Source organism: Scyliorhinus torazame, chromosome 19 (assembly GCF_047496885.1).
Source record: "Scyliorhinus torazame isolate Kashiwa2021f chromosome 19, sScyTor2.1, whole genome shotgun sequence".
Classification (NCBI taxonomy): Eukaryota; Metazoa; Chordata; class Chondrichthyes; order Carcharhiniformes; family Scyliorhinidae; genus Scyliorhinus; species Scyliorhinus torazame.
In genome coordinates this window covers 6,591,611-6,614,382 of record NC_092725.1, presented here as the reverse complement: position 1 = coordinate 6,614,382, position 22,772 = coordinate 6,591,611, and the positions used below count along the sequence as shown (strand labels likewise).

At 53.0% G+C, this 22,772-nt stretch overlaps 1 protein-coding gene across 1 annotated transcript in view; it reads right to left on the bottom strand.

Annotated features, from left to right (window-relative positions):
* LOC140395993 (sarcoplasmic/endoplasmic reticulum calcium ATPase 1) overlaps positions 1 to 22,772 on the bottom strand; it is a 165,179-nt gene that overhangs the window by 90,537 nt on the left and 51,870 nt on the right. The gene's annotated exons all lie outside the window — the stretch shown is intronic.

Here is a 22,772-nt window from a genome sequence, read left to right as displayed (position 1 = left end):
CACCCTGTAAATACTGACACACTCCCCGGGGACACCACTGTAAATACTGACACACTCCCCGGGGAACCCCCTGTAAATACTGACACACTCCCCGGGGACCCCCTGTAAAAACTGACACATTCCTTGGGGACCCCCTGTAAATACTGACACACTGTCCGGGGTCCACCTGTAAATACTGACACACTCGCCGGCGACCCCCTGTAAATACTGACCCACTCCCCGGGAACTCTCTGTAAATACTGACACACTCCCCGGGAATCCACTGTAAATACTGACACACTCCCCGGGGACTCCCTGTAAATATTGACACACCCCCCGGTTACCCCCTGTAACTACTGACACACTCCCCAGAAATCCCCTGTAAATACTGACACACTCCCCGGGGACCCCCTGTAAATACTGACACACTCCCCGGTGACAGCCTGTAAATACTGACACATTCCCAGGGGACCCCCTGTAAATACTGACACACTCCCCGGTGACACCCTGTAACTACTGAAACACTCCCCGGGGAACCCCGTGTAAATACTGACACACTCACCGGGGACCCCCAGTAAATACTGACACACTCCCCGGGAATCCACTGTAAATACTGACACACTCCCCGGGGACTCCCTGTAAATAAAGACACACTCCCAGGGGAACCCCCTGTAACTACTGACACACTCCCCAAAAATCCCCTGTAAATACTGACACACTCCCCGGGGACCCCCTGTAAATACTGACACACTCCCCGGGGACCCCCTGTAAATACTGACACACTCCCCGGTGACACCCTGTAACTACTGACACACTCCCCGGGGAACCCCCTGTAAATACTGACACACTCCCCGGGGACCCCCTGTAAATACTGACACACTCCCCGGGGACCCCCTGTAAAAACTGACACACTCCTTGGGGAGCCCCTGTAAATACTGACACACTCACCGGGGACCCCCTGTAAATACCGACACACTCCCCGGAAACACCCTGTAAATACTGACACACTCCCCGGGGACACCCTGTAAATACTGACACACTCCCCGGGGACACCACTGTAAATACTGACACACTCCCCGGGGAACCCCCTGTAAATACTGACACACTCCCCGGGGACACCCTGTAAATACTGACACACTCCCCGGGGACCCCCTGTAAAAACTGACACACTCCTTGGGGACCCCCTGTAAATACTGACACACTGTCCGGGGTCCACCTGTTAATACTGACACACTCGCCGGCGACCCCCTGTAAATACTGACCCACTCCCCGGGAACTCTCTGTCAATACTGACACACTCCCCGGGGATTCCCCCTGGAAATACTGACACACTCCCCGGGGACACTCCGTAAATACTGACACACTCCCTGGGCCTGTAAATACTGACACACTCCCCGGGGACATCTTATAAATACTGACACACACCGGGATCTCCCTGTAAATACTGACACACTCCCCGGGACTCCTTGTAAATACTGACACACTCCCCAGGGGGACCTCCTGTAAATACTGACAAAAACTCCTAGGTACCCCCCTGTAAATACTGACACACTCCACGAGTACTCCCTGTAAATACTGACACACTCCCTGGGGACCCCCTGTAAATACTGACACACTCCCCAGGGGGACCTCCTGTAAATACTGACACACTCACCGGAAATCTCCTGTAAATATTGACACACTCCAGGGGACCCCCCTGTAAATACTGACACACTCCCCGGGCCTGTAAATACTGACACACACCGGGAACTCCCTGTAAATACTGACATACTCCCCGGGACTCCCTGTAAATACTGACACACTCCCCAGGGGGACCTCCTGTAAATACTGACAAAAACTCCCAGGGACCCCCCTGTAAATACTGACACACTCCACGAGTACTCCCTGTAAATACTGACACACTCGCAGGGAACTCTCTGTAAATACTGACACACTCCCCGGGAATTCCCTGTAAATACTGACACACTCCCCGGGAACTCTCTGTAACTACTGACACACTCCCCGGGGACACCCCTGTAAATACTGACACACTCCCGGGCATCCCCCTGTAAATATTGACACACTCCCCGGGGACACCCTATAAATACTGACACACTCCCCGAGTACTCCCTGTAAATACTGACACACTCCCCGGGGACACCCTGTAAATACTGACACACTCCCCGGGGACACCCTGTAAATACTGACACACTCCCCAGGAACTCCCTGTAAATACTGACACACTCCCCGGGGACCCCCCTGTAGATACTGGCACACTCCCCGGGCCTATAAATACTGACACACTCCCCGGGGACACCCTATAAATACTGACACACTCCCCGGGAACTCCCTGTAAATACTGACACACTCCCCGGGGACACCCTGTAAATCCTGACACACTCTCTGGGGACACCCTGTAAATACTGATACACTCTCCACGGACCCCCTGTAAATACTGACACACTCCCCGGGTACCCCCTGTAAATACTGACACACTCCCCTTGACCTCCTGTAAATACTGACACACTCCCGGGAATTCCCCCTGTAAGTACTGACACACTCCCCGGGAACTCTCTGTAAATATTGACCCACTCAACGGGAACTCTCTGTAAATACTGACACACCCACCGGGAATCTCCTGTAAATACTGACACACTCCCGTGACCCCCCTGTAAATACTGACACACTCCCCGGGTACTCCCTGTAAATACTGATACACTCCTCGGGGACACCCTATAAACACTGACACGCTTCCCGGGAACTCCCTGTAAATACTGACACACTCCCCAGGGACACCCTGTAAATACTGAAAAACTCCCCGGGGACACCCTGTAAATACTGACACACTCCCTAGGGACACCCTGTAAATACTGAAACACTCCCCGGGAACTCCCTGTAAATACTGACACACTCCCCGGGGACACCCTATAAATACTGACACGCTCCCCGGGAACTCCCTGTAAATACTGTCCCACTCCCTGGGAACACTCGGTAAATACTGACACACTCCCGGGGATTCCCCCTGGAAATACTGACACACTCCCCGGGAATTCTCTGTAAATACTGACACACTCCCCGGGATTTCCCTGTAAATACTGACACACTCCCCGGGAACTCTCTGTAAATACTGACACACTCCCCGGGAACTCTCTGTAAATACTGACACACTCCCCGGGAATTCTCTGTAAATACTGACACACTCCCCGGGATCCCCCTGTAAATACTGACACACTCCCCGGGAACAATCTGTAAATATTGACCCACTCAACAGGAACTCTCTGTAAATACTGACACCCTCTCCCGGGAACTCTCTGTGAATACTGACACACTCTCCTGGGAACCCCCTGGAAATACTGACACACTCTCCCGGGAACTCTCTGTAAATACTGACACACTCCCCGAGGACCTCCTGTAAATACTGACACACTCCCCGGGGATTCCCCCTGTAAATACTGACACACTCCCCGGGATCTCTCTGTAAATACTGACACACTCCCCGGGGACCCCCTGTAAATACTGACACACTCCCCGGGGACAGCCTGTAAATACTGACACACTACCCAGGACACCCCTGTAAATACTGACACACTCCCCAGGGACCCCCGATAATTACCGACACACTCCCCGGGACACCCCTGTAAATACTGACACACTCCCCAGGGACCCCTGTAAATACTGACACACTCCCCGGGGACCCCCTGTTAATACTGACACACTCCCCAGGGAACCCCTGTAAATGCTGACACACTCCCCGGGGACACCCTATAAATACTGACACTCTCTCCGGGACACCCCTGTAAATACTGACACACTCCCCAGGGACCCCCGATAATTACCGACACACTCCCCGGGACACCCCAGTAAATACTGGCACACTCCCCAGGGACCCCTGTAAATACTGACACACTCCCCGGGGACCCCCTGTAAATACTGACACACTCCTCAGGGAACCCCTGTAAATGCTGACACACTCCCCGGGGACACCCTTTAAATACTGACACACTCTCCGGGACCCCCCTGTAAATACTGACACACTCCTGGGGACCCCCCTGTAAATACTGACACACTCCCCGGGGACCCCCTGTAAATACTGACACACTCCCCGGGGACACCCTATAAATACTGACACACCCCGGGAACCCCCTATAAATACTGACACACTCCCCGGGGACCCCCTGTAAATACTGACACACTCCCCGAGAACTCTCTGTAAATACTGACACACTCCCCGGGGACCCCCTGTAAATACTGACACACTCCCCGAGAACTCTCTGTAAATACTGACACACTCCCCGGGGACCCCCTGTAAATACTGACACACTCCCCGGGGATCCACCTGTAAATACTGACACACTCCCCGGGGACACCCTGTAAATACTGACACACTCCCCGGGGACCCCCTGTAAATACTGACACACTCCCCGGGGAACCCCCTGTAAATACTGACACACTCCCCGGGGACCCCCTGTAAATACTGACACACTCCCCCGAGAAGTCCCTGTAAATACTGACATACTCCCCGGGGACACCCTGTAAATACTGACACACTCCCCGGGGAACCCCCTGTAAATACTGACACACTCTCCGGGAACCTCCTGTAAATACTGACACACTCCCCGGGGAACCCCCTGTAAACACTGACACACTCCCCGGGGACCCCCTGTAAATACTGACACACTCCCCGGGGACACCCTGTAAATACTGACACACTCCCCGGGGACACCCTGTAAATACTGACACACTCCCCGGGGACACCCTATAAATACTGACACACTCCCTGGGGACACCCTGTAAATACTGACACACTCCCCGGGGACACCCTATAAATACTGACACACTCCCTGGGGACACCCTGTAAATACTGACACACTCCCCGGGGAACCCCCTGTAAATACTGACACACTCCCCGGGGACACCCTATAAATACTGACACACTCCCTGGGGACACCCTGTAAATACTGACACACTCCCCGGGGACACCCTATAAATACTGACACACTCCCTGGGGACACCCTGTAAATACTGACACACTCCCCGAGAACTCCCTGTAAATACTGACACACTCCCCGGGTACACCCTGTAAATACTGACACACTCCCAGGGGAATCCCCTGTAAATGCTGACACACTACTCGAGGACCCCCTGTAAATACTGATACACTCCCCGGGGACACCCTGTAAATACTGACACACTCCCCGGGGACCCCCTGTAAATACTGACACACTCCCCGGGGACACCCTGTAAATACTGACCCACTCCCCGGGGACACCCTATAAATACTGACACACTCCCTGGGGACACCCTGTAAATACTGACACACTCCCCGGGGACACCCTATAAATACTGACACACTCCCTGGGGACACCCTGTAAATACTGACACACTCCCCGGGGACACCCTGTAAATACTGACACACTCCCCGGGGACACCCTATAAATACTGACACACTCCCTGGGGACACCCTGTAAATACTGACACACTCCCCGGGGACACCCTATAAATACTGACACACTCCCTGGGGACACCCTGTAAATACTGACACACTCCCCGAGAACTCCCTGTAAATACTGACACACTCCCCGGGTACACCCTGTAAATACTGACACACTCCCAGGGGAATCCCCTGTAAATGCTGACACACTACTCGAGGACCCTCTGTAAATACTGATACACTCCCCGGGGACACCCTGTAAATACTGACACACTCCCCGGGGACACCCTGTAAATACTGAAAAACACCCCGGGGACACCCTGTAAATACTGACACACTCCCCAGGGACACCCTGTAAATACTGAAACACTCCCCGGGAACTCCCTGTAAATACTGACACACTCCCAGGGGACCCCCTGTAAATACTGACACACTCTCCGGGTAACCCCTGTAAATACTGACACACTCCCCGGGTACCCCCTGTAAATACTGACACACTCCCCAGGGGCACCTCCTGTAAATACTGACAAAAACTCCCGGGGATCCCCTGTAAATTTTGACACACTCCACGGGTACTCCCTGTAAATACTGACACACTCCCCGGGGACACCCTATAAATACTGACACGCTCCCCGGGAACTCCCTGTAAATACTGTCCCACTCCCTGGGAACACTCGGTAAATACTGACACACTCCCGGGGAGTCCCCCTGGAAATACTGACACACTCCCCGGGAATTCTCTGTAAATACTGACACACTCCCCGGGATCCCCCTGTAAATACTGACACACTCCCCGGGAACTCTCTGTAAATACTGACACACTCCCCGGGAACTCTCTGTAAATACTGACACACTCCCCGGGAATTCTCTGTAAATACTGACACACTCCCCGGGATCCCCCTGTAAATACTGACACACTCCCCGGGAACTCTCTGTAAATATTGACCCACTCAACAGGAACTCTCTGTAAATACTGACACACTCTCCCGGGAACTCTCTGTGAATACTGACAAACTCTCCTGGGAACCCCCTGGAAATACTGACACACTCTCCCGGGAACTCTCTGTAAATACTGACACACTCCCCGAGGACCTCCTGTAAATACTGACACACTCCCCGGGGATTCCCCCTGTAAATATGACACACTCCCCGGGAACTCTCTGTAAATACTGAACCACTCCCCGGGAACCCCTGTAAATACTGACACACTCCCCGGGAACTCTCTGTAAATACTGACACACTCCCCGGGGACCCCCTGTAAATACTGACACACTCCCCGGGGACAGCCCTGTAAATACTGACACACTCCCCAGGGACCCCCGATAATTACCGACACACTCCCCGGGACACCCCAGTAAATACTGACACACTCCCCAGGGACCCCTGTAAATACTGACACACTCCCAGGGGACCCCCTGTAAATACTGACACACTCCCCAGGGAACCCCTGTAAATGCTGACACACTCCCCGGGGACACCCTATAAATAATGACACACTCTCCGGGACACCCCTGTAAATACTGACACACTCCTGGGGAAGCCCCTGTAAATACTGACACACTCCCCGGGGACCCCCTGTAAATACTGACACACTCCCCGGGGACACCCTATAAATACTGACACACTCCCCGAGAACTCCCTGTAAATACTGACACACTCCCCGGGGACACCCTGTAAATACTGACACACTCCCAGTGGAATCCCCTGTCAATACCGACACACTACTCGAGGAACCCCTGTAAATACTGACACACTCTCCGGGGACCACCTGTAAATACTGACACATTCCCCGGAGACCCCCTGTAAATACTGACACACTCCCCGAGGACCTCCTGTAAATACTGACGCATTCCCCGGTAACTCATGTAAATACTGACACACTCCCCAGGGACCCCTGTAAATACTGACACACTCCCCGGGGACCCCCTGTAAATACTGACACACTCCCCAGGGAACCCCTGTAAATGCTGACACACTCCCCGGGGACACCCTATAAATACTGACACACTCTCCGGGACACCCTTGTAAATACTGACACACTCCCAGGGGAATCCCCTGTAAATACTGACACACTACTCGAGGAACCCCTGTAAATACTGACACACTCTCCGGGGACCACCTGTAAATACTGACACACTCCCCGGGACCCCCTGTTAATACTGACACACTCCCCGGGAATCCACAGTAAATACTGACACACTCCCCGGGGACTCCCTGTAAATATTGACACACCCCCCGTTTACCCCCTGTAACTACTGACACACTCCCCAGAAATCCCCTGTAAATACTGACACACTCCCCGGGGACACCCTGTCAATACTGACACACTCCCCGGTGACACCCTGTAAATACTTACACATTCCCAGGGGACCCCCTGTAAATACTGACACACTCCCCGGTGACACCCTGTAACTACTGAAACACTCCCCGGGGAACCCCGTGTAAATACTGACACACTCCCCGGGGACCCCCAGTAAATACTGACACACTCCCCGGGAATCCGCTGTAAATACTGACACACTCCCCGGGGACTCCCTGTAAATATTGACACACACCCCGGGTACCCCCTGTAACTACTGACACACTCCCCAGAAATCCCCTGGAAATACTGACACACTCCCCGGGGACCCCCTGTAAATACTGACACACTCCCCGGGGACCCCATGTAAATACTGACACACTCCCCGGTGACACCCTGTAACTACTGACACACTCCCCGGGTAACCCCCTGTAAATACTGACACACTCCCCGGGGACACCCTGTAAATACTGACACACTCCCCGGGGACCCCCTGTAAAAACTGACACACTCCTTGGGGACCCCCTGTAAATACTGACACACTGTCCGGGGTCCACCTGTAAATACTGACACACTCGCCGGCGACCCCCTGTAAATACTGACCCACTCCCCGGGAACTCTCTGTAAATACTGACACACTCCCCGGGGATTCCCCCTGGAAATACTGACACACTCCCCGGGGACACTCCGTAAATACTGACACATTCCCCGGAGACCGCCTGTAAATACTGACACACTCCCTGGGCCTGTAAATACTGACACACTCCCCGGGATCTCCCTGTAAATACTGACACACTCCCCGGGACTCCTTGTAAATACTGACACACTCCCCAGGGGGACCTCCTGTAAATACTGACACACTCCCTGGGGACCCCCTGTAAATACTGACACACTCCCCAGGGGGACGCCCCTGTAAATACTGACACACTCCCCGGGCCTGTAAATACTGACACACTCCCCGGGGACACGCTATAAATACTGACACACTCCCCGGGGACACCCTATAAATACTGACACACACCGGGAACTCCCTGTAAATACTGACATACTCCCCGGGACTCCCTGTAAATACTGACACACTCCCCAGGGGGACCCCCTGTAAATACTGACAAAAACTCCCAGGGACCCCCCTGTAAATACTGACACACTCCACGAGTACTCCCTGTAAATACTGACACACTCCCCGGGGACACCCTGTAAATACTGACACATTCCCGGGGACCCCCCTGTACATACTGGCACACTCCCCGGGCCTATAAATACTGACACACTCCCCGGGGACACCCAATAAATACTGACACACTCCCCGGGAACTCCCTGTAAATACTGACACACTCCCCGGGGACACCCTGTAAATCCTGACACACTCTCCGGGGACACCCTGTAAATACTGATACACTCTCCACGGACCCCCTGTAAATACTGACACACTCCCCGGGTACCCCCTGTAAATACTGACACACTCCCCTTGACCTCCTGTAAATACTGACACACTCCCGGGAATTCCCCCTGTAAGTACTGACACACTCCCCGGGAACTCTCTGTAAATATTGACCCACTCAACGGGAACTCTCTGTAAATACTGACACACTCACCGGGAATCTCCTGTAAATACTGACACACTCCCCGGGTACTCCCTGTAAATACTGATACACGCCCCGGGGACACCCTATAAACACTGACACGCTTCCCGGGAACTCCCTGTAAATACTGACACACTCCCCAGGGACACACTGTAAATACTGAAAAACTCCCTGGGGACACCCTGTAAATACTGACACACTCCCCAGGGACACCCTGTAAATACTGAAACACTCCCCGGGAACTCCCTGTAAATACTGACACACTCTCCGGGTACCCCCTGTAAATACTGACACACTCCCCAGGGGCACATCCTGTAAATACTGACAAAAACTCCCGGGGATCCCCTATAAATTTTGACACACTCCACGGGTACTCCCTGTAAATACTGACACACTCCCCGGGGACACCCTATAAATACTGAGACGCTCCCCGGGAACTCCCTGTAAATACTGTCCCACTCCCTGGGAACACTCGGTAAATACTGACACACTCCCGGGGATTCCCCCTGGAAATACTGACACACTCCCCGGGAATTCTCTGTAAATACTGACACACTCCCCGGGATTTCCCTGTAAATACTGACACACTCCCCGGGAACTCTCTGTAAATACTGACACACTCCCTGGGAACTCTCTGTAAATACTGACACACTCCCCGGGAATTCTCTGTAAATACTGACACACTCCCCGGTATCCCCCTGTAAATACTGACACACTCCCCGGGAACTCTCTGTAAATATTGACCCACTCAACAGGAACTCTCTGTAAATACTGACACCCTCTCCCGGGAACTCTCTGTGAAAACTGACACACTCTCCTGGGAACCCCCTGGAAATACTGACACACTCTCCCGGGAACTCTCTGTAAATACTGACACACTCCCCGAGGACCTCCTGTAAATACTGACACACTCCCCGGGGATTCCCCCTGTAAATACTGACACACTCCCCGGGATCTCTCTGTAAATACTGACACACTCCCCGGGGACCTCCTGTAAATACTGACACACTCCCCGGGGACAGCCTGTAAATACTGACACACTACCCAGGACACCCCTGTAAATACTGACACACTGTCCAGGGTCCACCTGTAAATACTGACACACTCGCCGGCGACCCCCTGTAAATACTGACCCACTCCCCGGGAACTCTCTGTAAATACTGACACACTCCCCGGGGATTCCCCCTGGAAATACTGACACACTCCCCGGGGACACTCCGTAAATACTGACACATTCCCCGGAGACCGCCTGTAAATACTGACACACTCCCTGGGCCTGTAAATACTGACACACTCCCCGGGGACACCCTATAAATACTGACACACACCGGGATCTCCCTGTAAATACTGACACACTCCCCGGGACTCCTTGTAAATACTGACACACTCCCCAGGGGGTCCTCCTGTAAATACTGACACACTCCCTGGGGACCCCCTGTAAATACTGACACACTCCCCAGGGGGACCCCCTATAAATACTGACACACTCCCTGGGGACACCCTGTAAATACTGACACACTCCCCAGGGGGACCCCCTATAAATACTGACACACTCCCCGGGCCTGTAAATACTGACACACTCCCTGGGGACCCCCTGTAAATACTGACACACTCCCCAGGGGGACCCCCTATAAATACTGACACACTCCCCGGGCCTGTAAATACTGACACACTCCCCGGGCCTGTAAATACTGACACACTCCCCGGGGACACCCTATAAATACTGACACACACCGGGAACTCCCTGTAAATACTGACATACTCCCCGGGACTCCCTGTAAATACTGACACACTCCCCAGGGGGACCTCCTGTAAATACTGACAAAAACTCCCAGGGACCCCCCTGTAAATACTGACACACTCCACGAGTACTCCCTGTAAATACTGACACACTCCCTGGGGACACCCTGTAAATACTGACACACTCCCGGGGACCCCCCTGTAGATACTGGCACACTCCCCGGGCCTATAAATACTGACACACTCCCCGGGGACACCCTATAAATACTGACACATACCCGGGAACTCCCTGTAAATACTGACACACTCCCCGGGGACACCCTGTAAATCCTGACACACTCTCCGGGGACACCCTGTAAATACTGATACACTCTCCACGGACCCCCTGTAAATACTGACACACTCCCCGGGTACCCCCTGTAAATACTGACACACTCCACTTGACCTCCTGTAAATACTGACACACTCCCGGGAATTCCCCCTGTAAGTACTGACACACTCCCCGGGAACTCTCTGTAAATATTGACCCACTCAACGGGAACTCTCTGTAAATACTGACACACTCACCGGGAATCTCCTGTAAATACTGACACACTCCCCGGGTACTCCCTGTAAATACTGATACACTCCCCGGGGACACCCTATAAACACTGACACGCTTCCCGGGAACTCCCTGTAAATACTGACACACTCCCCAGGGACACCCTGTAAATACTGAAAAACTCCCCGGGGACACCCTGTAAATACTGACACACTCTCCGGGTACCCCCTGTAAATACTGACACACTCCCCAGGGGTACATCCTGTAAATACTGACAAAAACTCCCGGGGATCCCCTATAAATTTTGACACACTCCACGGGTACTCCCTGTAAATACTGACACACTCCCCGGGGACACCCTATAAATACTGACACATTCCCCGGGGACACCCTGTAAATACTGACATACTCCCCGGGGACTCCCTGTAAATACTGACACACTCCCCGGGAATTCTCTGTAAATACTGACACACTCCCCGGGATCCCCCTGTAAATACTGACACACTCCCCGGGAACTCTCTGTAAATATTGACCCACTCAACAGGAACTCTCTGTAAATACTGACACACTCTCCCGGGAACTCTCTGTGAATACTGACACACTCTCCTGGGAACCCCCTGGAAATACTGACACCCTCCCCGGGAATTCTCTGTAAATACTGACACACTCCCCGGGATCCCCCTGTAAATACTGACACACTCCCCGGGAACTCTCTGTAAATATTGACCCACTCAACAGGAACTCTCTGTAAATACTGACACACTCTCCCGGGAACTCTCTGTGAATACTGACACACTCCCCGGGGACAGCACTGTAAATACTGACACACTCCCCAGGGACCCCCGATAATTACCGACACACTCCCCGGGACACCCCAGTAAATACTGACACACTCCCCAGGGACCCCTGTAAATACTGACACACTCTCCGGGACACCCCTGTAAATACTGACACACTCCTGGGGAAGCCCCTGTAAATACTGACACACTCCCCGGGGACCCCCTGTAAATACTGACACACTCCCCGGGGACACCCTATAAATACTGACACACCCCCCGAGAACTCCCTGTAAATACTGACACACTCCCCGGGGACACCCTGTAAATACTGACACACTCCCAGGGGAATCCCCTGTAAATACTGACACACTACTCGAGGAACCCCTGTAAATACTGACACACTCTCCGGGGACCACCTGTAAATACTGACACATTCCCCGGAGACCCCCTGTAAATACTGACACACTCCCCGAGGACCTCCTGTAAATACTGACCCATTCCCCGGTAACTCATGTAAATACTGACACACTCCCCAGGGACCCCTGTAAATACTGACACACTCCCCGGGGACCCCCTGTAAATACTGACACACTCCCCAGGGAACCCCTGTAAATGCTGACACACTCCCTGGGGACACCCTATAAATACTGACACACTCTCCGGGACACCCCTGTAAATACTGACACACTCCCAGGGGAATCCCCTGTAAATACTGACACACTACTCGAGGAACCCCTGTAAATACTGACACACTCTCCGGGGACCACCTGTAAATACTGACACATTCCCCGAGAACTCTCTGTAAATACTGACACACTCCCCGGGGACACCCTATAAATACTGACACACTCCCCGGGATCCCCCTGTAAATACTGACACACTCCCCGGGAACTCTCTGTAAATATTGACCCACTCAACAGGAACTCTCTGTAAATACTGACACACTCTCCCGGGAACTCTCTGTGAATACTGACACACTCTCCTGGGAACCCCCTGGAAATACTGACACCCTCCCCGGGAATTCTCTGTAAATACTGACACACTCCCCGGGATCCCCCTGTAAATACTGACACACTCCCCGGGAACTCTCTGTAAATATTGACCCACTCAACAGGAACTCTCTGTAAATACTGACACACTCTCCCGGGAACTCTCTGTGAATACTGACACACTCCCCGCGGACAGCACTGTAAATACTGACACACTCCCCAGGGACCCCCGATAATTACCGACACACTCCCCGGGACACCCCAGTAAATACTGACACACTCCCCAGGGACCCCTGTAAATACTGACACACTCTCCGGGACACCCCTGTAAATACTGACACACTCCTGGGGAAGCCCCTGTAAATACTGACACACTCCCCGGGGACCCCCTGTAAATACTGACACACTCCCCGGGGACACCCTATAAATACTGACACACCCCCCGAGAACTCCCTGTAAATACTGACACACTCCCCGGGGACACCCTGTAAATACTGACACACTCCCAGGGGAATCCCCTGTAAATACTGACACACTACTCGAGGAACCCCTGTAAATACTGACACACTCTCCGGGGACCACCTGTAAATACTGACACATTCCCCGGAGACCCCCTGTAAATACTGACACACTCCCCGAGGACCTCCTGTAAATACTGACCCATTCCCCGGTAACTCATGTAAATACTGACACACTCCCCAGGGACCCCTGTAAATACTGACACACTCCCCGGGGACCCCCTGTAAATACTGACACACTCCCCAGGGAACCCCTGTAAATGCTGACACACTCCCTGGGGACACCCTATAAATACTGACACACTCTCCGGGACACCCCTGTAAATACTGACACACTCCCAGGGGAATCCCCTGTAAATACTGACACACTACTCGAGGAACCCCTGTAAATACTGACACACTCTCCGGGGACCACCTGTAAATACTGACACATTCCCCGAGAACTCTCTGTAAATACTGACACACTCCCCGGGGACCCCCTGTAAATGCTGACACACTCCCCGGGGATTCCCCCTGTAAATACTGACACACTCCCCGGGAACTCTCTGTAAATACTGACCCACTCCCCGGGAACCCCTTGTAAATACTGACACACTCCCCGGGAACTCTCTGTAAATACTGACACACACCCCGGGAACTCTCTGTAAATACTGACACACTCCCCGGGAACTCTCTGTAAATACTGTCCCACTCCCCGAGAACTCTCTGTAAATACTGACACACTCCCCGGGGATGCCCCCTGTAAATACTGACACACACCCGGAACTCTCTGTAAATACTGACACACACCCCGGGAACTCTCTGTAAATACTGACACACTCGCCGGGAACTCTCTGTAAATCCTGACCAACTCCCCGGGAACTCTCTGTAAATACTGACACACTCTCCCGTAACACCCCTGTTAATATTGACACACTGCCCAGGAACCACCTGTAAATACTGACACACTCCCCTGGGACCCCCTGTAAATACCGACACACTCCCCGCGACACCCCTGTAAATACTGACACACTCCCCGGGAACTCTCTGTAAATACTGACACACTCCCCGGGCATTGCGCTGTGAATACTGACACACTCCCCGGGAACTCTCTGTAAATACTGACACACTCCCCGGGGATTCCCCCTGTAAATACTGACACACTCCCAGGGGAATCCCCTGTAAATACTGACACACTACTCGAGGAACCCCTGTAAATACTGACACACTCTCCGGGGACCACCTGTAAATACTGACACATTCCCCGGAGACCCCCTGTAAATACTGACACACTCCCCGAGGACCTCCTGTAAATACTGACCCATTCCCCGGTAACTCATGTAAATACTGACACACTCCCCAGGGACCCCTGTAAATACTGACACACTCCCCGGGGACCCCCTGTAAATACTGACACACTCCCCAGGGAACCCCTGTAAATGCTGACACACTCCCTGGGGACACCCTATAAATACTGACACACTCTCCGGGACACCCCTGTAAATACTGACACACTCCCAGGGGAATCCCCTGTAAATACTGACACACTACTCGAGGAACCCCTGTAAATACTGACACACTCTCCGGGGACCACCTGTAAATACTGACACATTCCCCGAGAACTCTCTGTAAATACTGACACACTCCCCGGGGACACCCTATAAATACTGACACACTCCCCGGGATCCCCCTGTAAATACTGACACACTCCCCGGGAACTCTCTGTAAATATTGACCCACTCAACAGGAACTCTCTGTAAATACTGACACACTCTCCCGGGAACTCTCTGTGAATACTGACACACTCTCCTGGGAACCCCCTGGAAATACTGACACCCTCCCCGGGAATTCTCTGTAAATACTGACACACTCCCCGGGATCCCCCTGTAAATACTGACACACTCCCCGGGAACTCTCTGTAAATATTGACCCACTCAACAGGAACTCTCTGTAAATACTGACACACTCTCCCGGGAACTCTCTGTGAATACTGACACACTCCCCGGGGACAGCACTGTAAATACTGACACACTCCCCAGGGACCCCCGATAATTACCGACACACTCCCCGGGACACCCCAGTAAATACTGACACACTCCCCAGGGACCCCTGTAAATACTGACACACTCTCCGGGACACCCCTGTAAATACTGACACACTCCTGGGGAAGCCCCTGTAAATACTGACACACTCCCCGGGGACCCCCTGTAAATACTGACACACTCCCCGGGGACACCCTATAAATACTGACACACCCCCCGAGAACTCCCTGTAAATACTGACACACTCCCCGGGGACACCCTGTAAATACTGACACACTCCCAGGGGAATCCCCTGTAAATACTGACACACTACTCGAGGAACCCCTGTAAATACTGACACACTCTCCGGGGACCACCTGTAAATACTGACACATTCCCCGGAGACCCCCTGTAAATACTGACACACTCCCCGAGGACCTCCTGTAAATACTGACCCATTCCCCGGTAACTCATGTAAATACTGACACACTCCCCAGGGACCCCTGTAAATACTGACACACTCCCCGGGGACCCCCTGTAAATACTGACACACTCCCCAGGGAACCCCTGTAAATGCGGACACACTCCCTGGGGACACCCTATAAATACTGACACACTCTCCGGGACACCCCTGTAAATACTGACACACTCCCAGGGGAATCCCCTGTAAATACTGACACACTACTCGAGGAACCCCTGTAAATACTGACACACTCTCCGGGGACCACCTGTAAATACTGACACATTCCCCGAGAACTCTCTGTAAATACTGACACACTCCCCGGGGACCCCCTGTAAATGCTGACACACTCCCCGGGGATTCCCCCTGTAAATACTGACACACTCCCCGGGAACTCTCTGTAAATACTGACCCACTCCCCGGGAACCCCTTGTAAATACTGACACACTCCCCGGGAACTCTCTGTAAATACTGACACACACCCCGGGAACTCTCTGTAAATACTGACACACTCCCCGGGAACTCTCTGTAAATACTGTCCCACTCCCCGAGAACTCTCTGTAAATACTGACACACTCCCCGGGGATGCCCCCTGTAAATACTGACACACACCCGGAACTCTCTGTAAATACTGACACACACCCCGGGAACTCTCTGTAAATACTGACACACTCGCCGGGAACTCTCTGTAAATCCTGACCAACTCCCCGGGAACTCTCTGTAAATACTGACACACTCTCCCGTAACACCCCTGTTAATATTGACACACTGCCCAGGAACCACCTGTAAATACTGACACACTCCCCTGGGACCCCCTGTAAATACCGACACACTCCCCGCGACACCCCTGTAAATACTGACACACTCCCCGGGAACTCTCTGTAAATACTGACACACTCCCCGGGCATTGCGCTGTGAATACTGACACACTCCCCGGGAACTCTCTGTAAATACTGACACACTCCCCGGGAACTCTCTGTAAATACTGACACACTCCCCGTGACCCTCTGTAAATACAGACACACTCCCTGTGACCCCTGTAAATACTGACACACTCCCTGTGACCCCTGTAAATACTGACACACTCCCCGGGCATTGCGCTGTGAATACTGACACACTCCCCGGGAACTCTCTGTAAATACTGACACACTCCCCGGGGACACCCTGTAAATACTGACACACTCCCCGGGAACTCTCTGTAAATACTGACACACTCCCCGTGACCCTCTGTAAATACTGACACACTCCCCGGGAACTCTCTGTAAATACTGACACACTCCCCGTGACCCTCTGTAAATACTGACACACTCCCCGTGACCCTCTGTAAATACTGACACACTCCCCGGGAACTCTCTGTAAATACTGACACACTCCCCGTGACCCTCTGTAAATACTGACACACTCCCCGTGACCCTCTGTAAATACTGACACACTCCCTGTGACCCCTGTAAATACTGACACACTCCCTGTGACCCCTGTAAATACTGACACACTCCCCAGGACTCCATGTAAATACTGACACACTCCCCGTGACCCTCTGTAAATACTGACACACTCCCCGTGACCCTCTGTAAATACTGACACACTCCCTGTGACCCCTGTAAATACTGACACACTCCCCAGGACTCCCTGTAAATACTGACACACTCCCCGGGGACCCCCTGTAAATACTGACACACACCCCGGGTCCCCCCTGTAAATACTGACACACTCCCCGGGGACCCGCTGTAAATACTGACACACTCCCCGGGGACTCCCTGTAAATACTGACACACTCCCCGGGTACCCCCTGTAAATACTGACACATTCCCCGGGAACCCCCTGTAAATACTGACACACTCCCCATGACTCCATGTAAATACTGACACACTCCCCGTGACCCTCTGTAAATACTGACACACTCCCTGTGACCCCTGTAAATACTGACACACTCCCCAGGACTCCCTGTAAATACTGACACACTCCCCGGGCACCCCCTGTAAATACTGACACACTCCCCGGGGACCCCCTGTCAATACTGACACACTCCCCGGGGACCCCCTGTAAATACTGACACACTCCCAATGACCCTCTGTAAACACTGACACACTCCCCGTGACCTCTGTAAATACTGACACACTCCCCGGGAACTCTCTGTAAATACTGTCCCACTCCCCAAGAACTCTCTGTAAATACTGACACACTCCCCGGGGATGCCCCCTGTAAATACTGACACACTCCCCGGGGATGCCCCCTGTAAATACTGACACACTCCCCGGGGACCCCCCTGTAAATACTGACACACTCCCCGGGAACTCTCTGTAAATACTGACACACTCTCCCGTAACACCCCTGTTAATATTGACACACTGCCCAGGAACCACCTGTAAATACTGACACACTCCCCTGGGACCCCCTGTAAATACCGACACACTCCCCGCGACACCCCTGTAAATACTGACACACTCCCCAGGCATTGCGCTGTAAATACTGACACACTCCCCGGGAACTCTCTGTAAACACTGACACACTCCCCGGGCATTGCGCTGTAAATACTGACACACTCCCCGGGAACTCTCTGTAAATACTGACACACTCCCCGGGCATTGCGCTGTAAATACTGACACACTCCCCGGGAACTCTCTGTAAATACTGCCACACTCCCCGGGCATTACGCTGTAAATACTGACACACTCCCCATGACTCCATGTAAATACTGACACACTCCCCATGACTCCATGTAAATACTGACACACTCCCCGTGACCCTCTGTAAATACTGACACACTCCCTGTGACCCCTGTAAATACTGACACACTCCCCAGGACTCCCTGTAAATACTGACACACTCCCCGGGCACCCCGTGTAAATACTGACACACTCCCCGGGGACCCCCTGTAAATACTGACACACTCCCCGGGGACCCCCTGTAAATAATGACACACTCCCCGGGGACCCCCTGTAAATACTGACACACTCCCCATGACTCCATGTAAATACTGACACACTCCCCGTGACCCTCTGTAAATACTGACACACTCCCCGTGACCCTCTGTAAATACTGACACACTCCCCAGGACTCCCTGTAAATACTGACACACTCCCCGGGCACCCCCTGTAAATACTGACACACTCCCCGGGGACCCCCTGTAAATACTGACACACTCCCCGGGGACTCCCTGTAAATACTGACACACTCCCCGGGGACCCCCTGTAAATACTGACACACTCCCAATGACCGTCTGTAAACACTGACACACTCCCCGTGACCTCTGTAAATACTGACACACTCCCTGGGGACCCTCTCTAAATACTGACACACTCCCTGTGACCTCTGTAAATACTGACACACTCCCTGGGGACCCTCTGTCTGTAAATACTGACACACTCCCCGGGGACACCCTGTAAATACTGACACACTCCCCGTGACCCTCTGTAAATACTGACACACTCCCCGGGAACTCTCTGTAAATACTGACACACTCCCCGTGACCCTCTGTAAATACTGACACACTCCCCGTGACCCTCTGTAAATACTGACACACTCCCCGGGAACTCTCTGTAAATACTGACACACTCCCCGTGACCCTCTGTAAATACTGACACACTCCCCGTGACCCTCTGTAAATACTGACACACTCCCTGTGACCCCTGTAAATACTGACACACTCCCTGTGACCCCTGTAAATACTGACACACTCCCCAGGACTCCATGTAAATACTGACACACTCCCCGTGACCCTCTGTAAATACTGACACACTCCCTGTGACCCTCTGTAAATACTGACACACTCCCTGTGACCCCTGTAAATACTGACACACTCCCCAGGACTCCCTGTAAATACTGACACACTCCCCGGGGACCCCCTGTAAATACTGACACACACCCCGGGTCCCCCCTGTAAATACTGACACACTCCCCGGGGACCCGCTGTAAATACTGACACACTCCCCGGGGACCCCCTGTAAATACTGACACACTCCCCGGGGACCCCCTGTAAATACTGACACATTCCCCGGGAACCCCCTGTAAATACTGACACACTCCCCATGACTCCATGTAAATACTGACACACTCCCCGTGACCCTCTGTAAATACTGACACACTCCCTGTGACCCCTGTAAATACTGACACACTCCCCAGGACTCCCTGTAAATACTGACACACTCCCCGGGCACCCCCTGTAAATACTGACACACTCCCCGGGGACCCCCTGTAAATACTGACACACTCCCCGGGGACCCCCTGTAAATACTGACACACTCCCAATGACCCTCTGTAAACACTGACACACTCCCCGTGACCTCTGTAAATACTGACACACTCCCCGGGAACTCTCTGTAAATACTGTCCCACTCCCCGAGAACTCTCTGTAAATACTGACACACTCCCCGGGGATGCCCCCTGTAAATACTGACACACTCCCCGGGGATGCCCCCTGTAAATACTGACACACTCCCCGGGGACCCCCCTGTAAATACTGACACACTCCCCGGGAACTCTCTGTAAATACTGACACACTCTCCCGTAACACCCCTGTTAATATTGACACACTGCCCAGGAACCACCTGTAAATACTGACACACTCCCCTGGGACCCCCTGTAAATACCGACACACTCCCCGCGACACCCCTGTAAATACTGACACACTCCCCAGGCATTGCGCTGTAAATACTGACACACTCCCCGGGAACTCTCTGTAAACACTGACACACTCCCCGGGCATTGCGCTGTAAATACTGACACACTCCCCGGGAACTCTCTGTAAATACTGACACACTCCCCGGGCATTGCGCTGTAAATACTGACACACTCCCCGGGAACTCTCTGTAAATACTGCCACACTCCCCGGGCATTACGCTGTAAATACTGACACACTCCCCATGACTCCATGTAAATACTGACACACTCCCCATGACTCCATGTAAATACTGACACACTCCCCGTGACCCTCTGTAAATACTGACACACTCCCTGTGACCCCTGTAAATACTGACACACTCCCCAGGACTCCCTGTAAATACTGACACACTCCCCGGGCACCCCCTGTAAATACTGACACACTCCCCGGGGACCCCCTGTAAATACTGACACACTCCCCGGGGACCCCCTGTAAATACTGACACACTCCCCGGGGACCCCCTGTAAATACTGACACACTCCCCATGACTCCATGTAAATACTGACACACTCCCCGTGACCCTCTGTAAATACTGACACACTCCCCGTGACCCTCTGTAAATACTGACACACTCCCTGTGACCCCTGTAAATACTGACACACTCCCCAGGACTCCCTGTAAATACTGACACACTCCCCGGGCACCCCCTGTAAATACTGACACACTCCCCGGGGACCCCCTGTAAATACTGACACACTCCCCGGGGACTCCCTGTAAATACTGACACACTCCCCGGGGACCCCCTGTAAATACTGACACACTCCCAATGACCGTCTGTAAACACTGACACACTCCCCGTGACCTCTGTAAATACTGACACACTCCCTGGGGACCCTCTCTAAATACTGACACACTCCCTGTGACCTCTGTAAATACTGACACACTCCCTGGGGACCCTCTGTCTGTAAATACTGACACACTCCCCGGGGACACCCTGTAAATACTGACACACTCCCCGTGACCTCTGTGAATACTGACACACTCCCCGTGACCTCTGTAAATACTGATTCACTCCCCGTGACCTCTGTAAATACTGACACACTCCCCGTGACCCCTGTAAATACTGACACACTCCCCGGGGACCCCCTGTAAATACTGACACACTCCCCGTGACCCTCTGTAAATACTGATACACTCCCCGTGACCTCAGTAAATATTGACACTCTCCCCGGGGACACCCTGTAACTACTGACACACTCCCTGGGGACACCCTGTAACTACTGACACACTCCCTGGGGACCCTGTGTAACTACTGACACACTCCCTGGGGACCCTCTGTAAATACTGACACACTCCCCGGGGACACCCTGTAAATACTGACACACTCCCCGTGACCCCTGTAAACACTGACACACTCCCCGTGACCTCTGTAAATACTGACACACTCCCCGGGGACACCCTGTAAATACTGACACACTCCCCGTGACCCCTGTAAACACTGACACACTCCCCGTGACCCTCTGTAAATACTGATACACTCCCCGTGACCTCAGTAAATATTGACACTCTCCCCGGGGACACCCTGTAACTACTGACACACTCTCTGGGGACACCCTGTAAATACTGACACACTCCCTGATGACCCTCTGTAAATACTGACACACTCCCTGTGACCTCTGTAAATACTGACACACTCCTCGGGGACACCCTGTAAATACTGACACACTCCCTGATGACCCTCTGTAAATACTGACACACTCCCTGTGACCTCTGTAAATACTGACACACTCCCTTGGGACCCTCTGTCTGTAAATACTGACACACTCCCCGGGGACACCCTGTAAATACTGACACACTCCCCGGGGACACCCTGT